The following is an 8,559-nucleotide window of genomic DNA, read 5'->3' on the forward strand; positions in this document are numbered from 1 at the left end:
TTGAAATAACTATTTAAAGCCATTTAAGGTTAAAATCACCAAACCGGCCAGGAATGGAACCCGGAGCCCTCTGAATTGAAGTCGACTACGCTAACCATTCAGCCGAGGAGCCGGACAAAGTAAACTTGTGTTCTCGCCCCGAGGTCGTGCAGCTCTTTTCATGCACACCCCCAACAGAGGTAAGCTGCATGTACCATTGCAACCACGTGCAAGCCCTCCTGCCATTCTTACATTTCTGACTGTACCGGGAATCGAAGCCGGGTCCCTGAGGACGGCAGGTAATCGAGTTATGTATCCCGACAACTAGTGTCGAGTCCAGGACTTTCACAGTCCAGAATTTGGGATTTTAAATATATATTATAAACTAAGACCATACTTGGTCGTTTCACGAGGAAGTAAAATTATATTGCTTCACATTATTTCACTTAGGAAACGCTCTCCAAGAAACATGGGTTTCTTGAGAATAACAAACTTTGACAATAACAAGATTACCCTCCTTTTCTGAGAAAATATGTGTTGTTCAGATTTGGTGGCACTCACGACTTACTGCAATATTTCACAAGTGTGTTGCAATATTGCTCAACTATACGTCACCAACCCATCTTGTCAAAAACATGTAAGATTGTTTTCCAGTGGACTGACACGTGATTGTAACCTGAAAGCTAAGCATATAAAACCAACAGTCTCATAAGACTTATTACTCATTCGTCAACCAGTCAGCTACAGACTAGTAAGCTCTCAGGCTTCGCACGTCTCGGATCACGGGTTCGATCCCTGATCATAGTAGAGATGTAATTAATCTACAGTTGTACATAGGAATAATCAGCTAAGTTAATAAACAAGTAACATCAAATTGTCTTCTCATTTCGATTGAATAGATAAGGCTCAGCGCGATATTGAACTATCGGAACCTGATAGCTCAGTACCTGTAAAAATATAAATGTTGTTGAGCTACAAACTTAACTGGGGGCCCGTCCGGGATGGCTAATGATTATTCACAATAATCTACGAGTAAGGTGGTGAAGTTTACTGACAACCTCACAAGGAGGCCTTTCGTGACTTTGCTAGCGACACCAAATTAGCCATTCGCAACACTGAGAAATCTATTCATCGGAAGCCAAGCTGCTCTGAAAGAAGTAGAACGACAACTCCGCCAGGGGCCTTTCGACTACTTCATCATCGCAGACTGTCGGAGGCGAGCGACAACTCCTTAAGGAAGGGGCCTTTCGACACATCCGCCTACTGACAACGCCTGTCGACCTGCTGGAACCGACAACGCTGACCAGGCGCCTTTCGGACCATCACGACGACCAGAGAAGACACCCGACTTCCACAGCTCATGCAGGATGCAGTCAACGCTGATCATCTTTTCATGCCTGTAAGTCTACTACAAATACCTTATTTGTGAGCCTGAATATTAATTAGCTTGGTTCATTTCATGTGTAACAAACGAAGCCAGCGAATGAGCACTAAACAAAACTAATAATAATTTCTTGCCTTTCATATTAACGTGAATATAGTGTAGAATCTATAAGACCTTTCGCTTGTCACAGTTAATTGAATTAATAATCATTTAAATATTTATTATATTTATTCATTACTAATAAGCTCAACATGTCAGAAACAGAGCTATTATCAAAATTTGAATACGCGCAAATTCAATTACTACCGGAATTTAGCGGCAGTTCATCTTGCAGTCTAGATTATTTTATAGCAAGATGTGAATCTTTCCTAAACACGCATAAGAGAGCTGCCACAGCTCCCAATGCGGCCATAATTAATGACTTTCTTTTTAATGTAGTTAAAGCCAAATTAAAAGGAGAAGCATGTAGCATCTTAGACTTAGACGCTAACAGTAATTATGAGAAATTTAAAGAAAAACTCATAAGAAAATATGGTAATGTCAAAGATGAAAGACTCTTGGTTCAAGAGATCTCGAATTGTTACCAGAAACGGAACGAGTCGTATACAGAGTATCATGACAAACTGGACACATTGACTCTTCAATGTAAAAGTTTGTGTAAAATAAACTATCGGGATCAGATTCTAGAATTAAAACTTCGAGAATTAGAAGACTTGAGTTTGACCACATTCAAAGCCGGTATCTTAGAACCTTACCGTTCTTTCTTAAGATACGCACACATTACGGACCTAAATCAAGCGCTCAGACTTTGTCGATCTTTTGACAATGACAGGGCACATGAGAGTTACATGGATCAGTTGAGAGGAACACCAAAGTTACCTCCTAACAGATTTCAAAACACTCAGCCAGTAAATTACACAAGACACAACCCATTCATAAATCACAACATTAATACCCAAGAAAGACCAACTAATCAATTCATACCTCAGAATCAACCTAACCGATCATTCTTTAATAACAATCCAAATCAATCTAACTTCAAACCTTTCCAGCCTACAAAGCAACAACCTTTTAAATCCACAGCTCCAACGAATCGTCCTTACCCTACTCCAAATAACATTGGTAGACGTTTCACTCCTACTAACCGCCCAAACCAAAGCTTTCCGCAACCTATGTCTGGTGTTTCAACCGTTAGAGGAAATGTAAATTCTCACATGGAACCACTTGAAAATACACAGCCAGAAGAATTATATTCCGTAGCAGGAATATTTCAGCAAGAAGATGAGTTCGACCCTCAGTCAGACTCACCTAACTTTTCAAATGAATATAGCATTGAGGTTAACTCTCCCTACTGTTCAAATGAGTACGACAATGAAGAACAATGTCAGGATTTTCGTATAACCCAGTCATCCAAGTCGAAGACTTAAACAATATTTGTAATACTCCCAAATTACCATTTATCAACCTATTTGGACTAAAAATTTTGATTGACAGTGGTGCTTGCAATTCAATCATGAATCCGTCAATAGCACATACATTATTTTCAGATTTTATATTCAAGGACCCATTTTGCATACAATCGGTTCACTCTGAAACAATAGGAGAAGACAATGTCCGATTTCCTATTTTTTCCGAATATAATATTGACACCCCTGTAAATTTCAGAGTTATGCAATGGCATAATTATTTCGACGCATTAATTGGTACTGCTGATTTTGCCCGATTAAGAGCAAAAATTGACTATGCATCGAACCTAGTTGTTCTAGCCAACAAAGACATACCTTTTCACTTTCACTCCTCCAATAAGCAGAAACGTTTTCAACCAACATTAGATGCGCACACTACTGCTATTCCAGTCAATATTCAACAAGGAGACGTATACGTTCCTGGGTTCGAATATGATGGAAAGTATTTTTCAGATGCAATTTTATGCGCTGAGGACTACCATGTTCTTTATCCAACAAACACCCAATTGAAACAAGAATTCACTGAACCTATTTTAGTTGAACCTTTAGACAATATAATTATTCAACCATTAGAAATAAATTCAATCACAGAAAGAGACATTAACGAATATCTTCGTACCCAACACATGAACGATTTAGAAGACCAGGCAATTCGAAGCGTATGCTCTGAATTCTCAGACGTTTTCTACTACCCAGGATGTGACTTGACATTTACTAGTGCAGTAAAACATTTCATCCGCACTACAGATGAAGATCCGGTACATCAAAGGAACTATAGGTATCCACCCACATTAAAGAAACTACTAAATGACGAAGTAGAAAAGCTACTTGACCAAGGAATAATCACGCATAGTGAATCTCCATATTGTAATCCTGTCTGGATTGTACCCAAGAAGCTAGACGCTTCAGGGGAAAAGAAATGGAGATTGGTTTTAGACTTTCGACAGCTAAATAGAAAGACGATCGAGGATAAATATCCCCTCCCAAGAATAACAGAAATTTTAGACAACCTCGGTCATTGCCAATATTTCAGTACTTTAGATTTAGCCCAGGGATTTCACCAGATAGAAATGGATCCCCGGTCTATAGAGAAGACTGCTTTTACTATTGACAATAGGCATCTAATGTTCAGAAGAATGCCATTTGGTCTTAAAAATGCTCCAGCCACTTTTCAGCGTGTAATGGACAATGTCCTACGCCCCTTTTTGTATAAATTCTGCTTTGTGTATATTGATGATATAATCATATATAGCAAATCTCTAGACGAGCACATGCAACACTTAACTCTTGTGCTGCAGAAATTAAGGGAAGTAAATCTCAAGATACAACTCGACAAAACGGAGTTTCTCCATAAAGAAGTCGCCTTTCTTGGACACGTTGTATCACGAGATGGAGTAAAACCGAATCCTGAAAAAATCAGAGTAGTCAAAGACTACCCTATTCCGAAATCTACCAAGGAAATTAAACAATTTCTTGGCCTAGCTGGATTTTATAGAAAATTCATAAAGGATTTCGCGAAAGTAGCACAACCCATGGTTCGCTATCTAAAGAAAGGAACAAAAGTCGACGCAGAAAATGCTGAATACAAGTCCGCATTTAAAACTCTTAAGACCCTTTTAATAAATGCTCCTGTGCTAGTCTACCCAGACTTCGAAGAAGCATTCACGTTAACTACGGACAGTTCAGATTTTGCTCTGGGAAGCGTTCTGTCACAGAAAGGACACCCCATAGCGTACTACTCGAGAACCTTAAATCCCGCAGAAAGAAACTACTCCACAATAGAAAGAGAGTTACTCGCTATCGTAGATAGTAGCAAACATTTTAAGCCCTATCTATGGGGACGGCACTTCCAAGTAGAATGTGACCACCGCCCGCTACAATGGCTCTTCACTCTGAAGGACCCAAGTTCGAGACTTTATCGATGGAAGATAAAACTCGGAGAATTTGACTTTGACATTAAGTACGTCAAAGGCAAAACTAATTATGTAGCAGACGCACTCTCTAGAGTAGAAATAAATGCAAATGATGAAACAGTTTCCAATGCAGCTATCCCCGGAGATGATGCATACCAGAATGAATTGGACAATGAAACTATACACTCCAACCAAGAAGACCCCATATTTACATTAAAATCATCTGAACGAAATCTGAATCAGAATCGTAATCAGATCATTGTTAAATATGGCAATTCTCCTAAGATTCTTGAACAAAAATTATTCAAGAAATATACACGGCACATTATGATCGTTACACGAAATAATTTTCAGAAAGATTTGAGTGATCAGCTACTCAAAATAATTGTCACATCTAATAAGTATGCTACTTATTTCGATGACATAACTCTAGAAATCCCCTTTATTAGAGCATGTCAGAAATTATTTACTTCTGAACTAATTATCATTAGATCATGCAAGTTCTTGGAAGACATTGAATGTCCAGAAACTCAGAGGCAATTAATCTTGCACTATCATTCTGAAAATCATAATGGTATCATAGAAACCTATGAACACCTTCGAACTAAGTACTATTGGCCACACTTACGTGAGCACATTAGAACACTGATAAACCAATGTAATCTTTGCCAGAGAAACAAATATGAGAGACACCCTAACGAAGTAGAGAACCAAGGTCCCATAACAGCGGATCACCCATTTTCGCAAGTGCACATTGATACGTTCCATTTTGAACAGAATCGCATCTTAACTGTGATAGATGTATTTTCAAAATACGGACAAGCATATGTACTGCCGAATGGCACAGCTTTAGCCGTGCTAAGTCAGTTACAAGTATATTTCTCACACCATGGGTTTCCAAAGAAAATTACCCATGATCAAGGAGGAGAATTCGAGAACAAGGTCATTAAAGAATACTGTAAAGCCACAAATATTGAGTACCATTCTACCACTCCTTTGAATTCTTCGTCTAACTCTCCAGTAGAAAGATTCAATTCAACCTTGCTTGAAAAATTACGTATTTCAAGAGACTCTGATAAATTCACTCCACTCTCGGAACTTGTAACCACAATAATCATAAATTACAATTCCTCAATCCATTCCACAACTAAACGACCTCCATTTAACGTTCTCTATGGTCCTTACTACCAAGCGTTAGACCATACCTTCTCACCCTCTCCTAAAATCAATGAGTATATTGAAAGACAAGGAAATCAGTTGAAAATTCTAAAAGATAGTTGCACTAAACCTAACACGACACTTTTGATCACACATACAAAATTAATGACACTGTGTATGTATTAGATCCACTCACTAGAAACAAGAAATCAAAAAACCTGTACAATGAAGGTGTAATAACCAAAATTGAAGAAAACAGGGTACATTGTAAAATGAAAAATGGTAAAATACATGTAAGAAATTTCCGGGACATAAAACCTAAAAGAAGTATTCTTACACTTCCAGGTTCCTCCTCGGATACGGCTCCATCCTCACTCAGCCCATAAAAACCCAAGGATTTTATGCTGACTCAATGGGACCTGCCACAATAATTAACGATTACCACAAGTTCATGTTTCATTTTGATCTCAATAGTTTAAGAGAATCTTATAATAATATTCGCAACACTGTTACAAGCCTAATATCTCGAAGTAATAACACTTTCCCTTATTTAATGTCCGAATTAAATGAAGCCATTAAGGAAGCAAAGAAAGAATTAAATAAAATATTACCTAACACACCTAGGACTAAAAGAGGTTTAATAAATGGCTTAGGTACCGTGATCAAATTCATCTCTGGAAATTTGGATCAGAATGATTTAGACAACTTGCAAAGTCAAATAGAATCATTAAAACAAAGTCATAATAATGAAATTAAACACATAAATAAACTTGTATCATTTGCTAACTCAATTACTCAAAAATTCTATGATGAAATGAACCATGTCAATGATAATATGAAGGTAATCCAAGGTATCTTACAGGAAGAAGACTTCAAGATAAATATATTGGAACATTTACAATATGTGTTACTGTGCGCGAGTAAATTTAATAAAATTGTGCGAGTGCTACAAGAAACCATCAATTTATCATTTAATGAAATGACCAATATAAAAATCTTTTCACAAAGAGACCTATCAAATATAATAAATCATTTAATATCAATATATCCCACTAAGACTTTGATTCATACTGATCAATACCATCAAATCGAAAATCTTAAATTATCAAGAACGCAAGTTCTCATGATGGACAAAGAAATGATTGTGATTCTTGCTATGCCAATCACAGATGGAAATCAGTATCAAATGTATTCAATTTCACCTATGCCTAGTATTAACAATCTTGTATTAATTCCTTCAGAAAGATACTATTTACAAGGTTCCACCTTGAAATGGTCAAGTGTACCTTGTATTAAGAATACTCAATCTTATGTATGTATATATTATAATGTCAGAACCACTAAGTGTAATCTAACAGACACTTCAGGATGTGAATTTGCTTTTGTTAACAATGATGTACAATTATTTCAACCCTTAAACAGGGAACATATTCTCTTTTTTAGCAAAACCCCTCAGGTTATTTTGCAGACATGCCAAGATTTTCAAAGAACTATCAAGCTATCCGGACCAAATATTATATATACCAATGAATCCTGCCCTATTTCCAGCATGAGTATAACCTTGCAACAGCATCCAACAAATTATGTATACTCATTCCCACTCATATCAATCCAAGACGAACCCTATGTAAGGAATGAAATAAAATTCCATTTCTCCCACCTCGATGTAAAGAAACTGAAATCAGACCTGACACCTGTACCAAAAGGTAATACTACTACAAAGCATTTTATATATACGACTGTAATTTTTATAATAAGTATATTGTGTATTATTTCGTTAATCTTTAGGAAAAGACTGTATCAACTATGCAATCTATGTAAAAATGTAAAATGTAAAAATAAGAAAGATATTACCGAGGACGGTAATAAGCAACTGACGGTGGAGGAGTTATGTATCCCGACAACTAGTGTCGAGTCCAGGACTTTCACAGTCCAGAATTTGGGATTTTAAATATATATTATAAACTAAGACCATACTTGGTCGTTTCACGAGGAAGTAAAATTATATTGCTTCACATTATTTCACTTAGGAAACGCTCTCCAAGAAACATGGGTTTCTTGAGAATAACAAACTTTGACAATAACAAGATTACCCTCCTTTTCTGAGAAAATATGTGTTGTTCAGATTTGGTGGCACTCACGACTTACTGCAATATTTCACAAGTGTGTTGCAATATTGCTCAACTATACGTCACCAACCCATCTTGTCAAAAACATGTAAGATTGTTTTCCAGTGGACTGACACGTGATTGTAACCTGAAAGCTAAGCATATAAAACCAACAGTCTCATAAGACTTATTACTCATTCGTCAACCAGTCAGCTACAGACTAGTAAGCTCTCAGGCTTCGCACGTCTCGGATCACGGGTTCGATCCCTGATCATAGTAGAGATGTAATTAATCTACAGTTGTACATAGGAATAATCAGCTAAGTTAATAAACAAGTAACATCAAATTGTCTTCTCATTTCGATTGAATAGATAAGGCTCAGCGCGATATTGAACTATCGGAACCTGATAGCTCAGTACCTGTAAAAATATAAATGTTGTTGAGCTACAAACTTAACTATCGTACTAACCGTTACACTAAGGAGACGGACGGCAAGGTCATGTTATTTACATGGTATGCCAAATAAATCGTTACCCTACTTGTGAGCTGAC

The 8,559-nt window shown here is 37.1% G+C and overlaps 1 long non-coding RNA gene across 1 annotated transcript; it reads left to right on the top strand.

Moving 5' to 3' along the window:
- Window positions 1-290: 290 nt before the first annotated feature.
- Window positions 291-8,354, top strand: LOC137498555 (uncharacterized). Its single transcript, XR_011017840.1, has 2 exons — window positions 291-1,378; window positions 6,246-8,354. It is a non-coding gene; the product is annotated as an uncharacterized lncRNA (long non-coding RNA).
- The last annotated feature ends 205 nt before the right edge of the window (window positions 8,355-8,559 follow it).

Source organism: Anabrus simplex, chromosome 2 (assembly GCF_040414725.1).
Source record: "Anabrus simplex isolate iqAnaSimp1 chromosome 2, ASM4041472v1, whole genome shotgun sequence".
Lineage (NCBI taxonomy): Eukaryota > Metazoa > Arthropoda > Insecta > Orthoptera > Tettigoniidae > Anabrus > Anabrus simplex.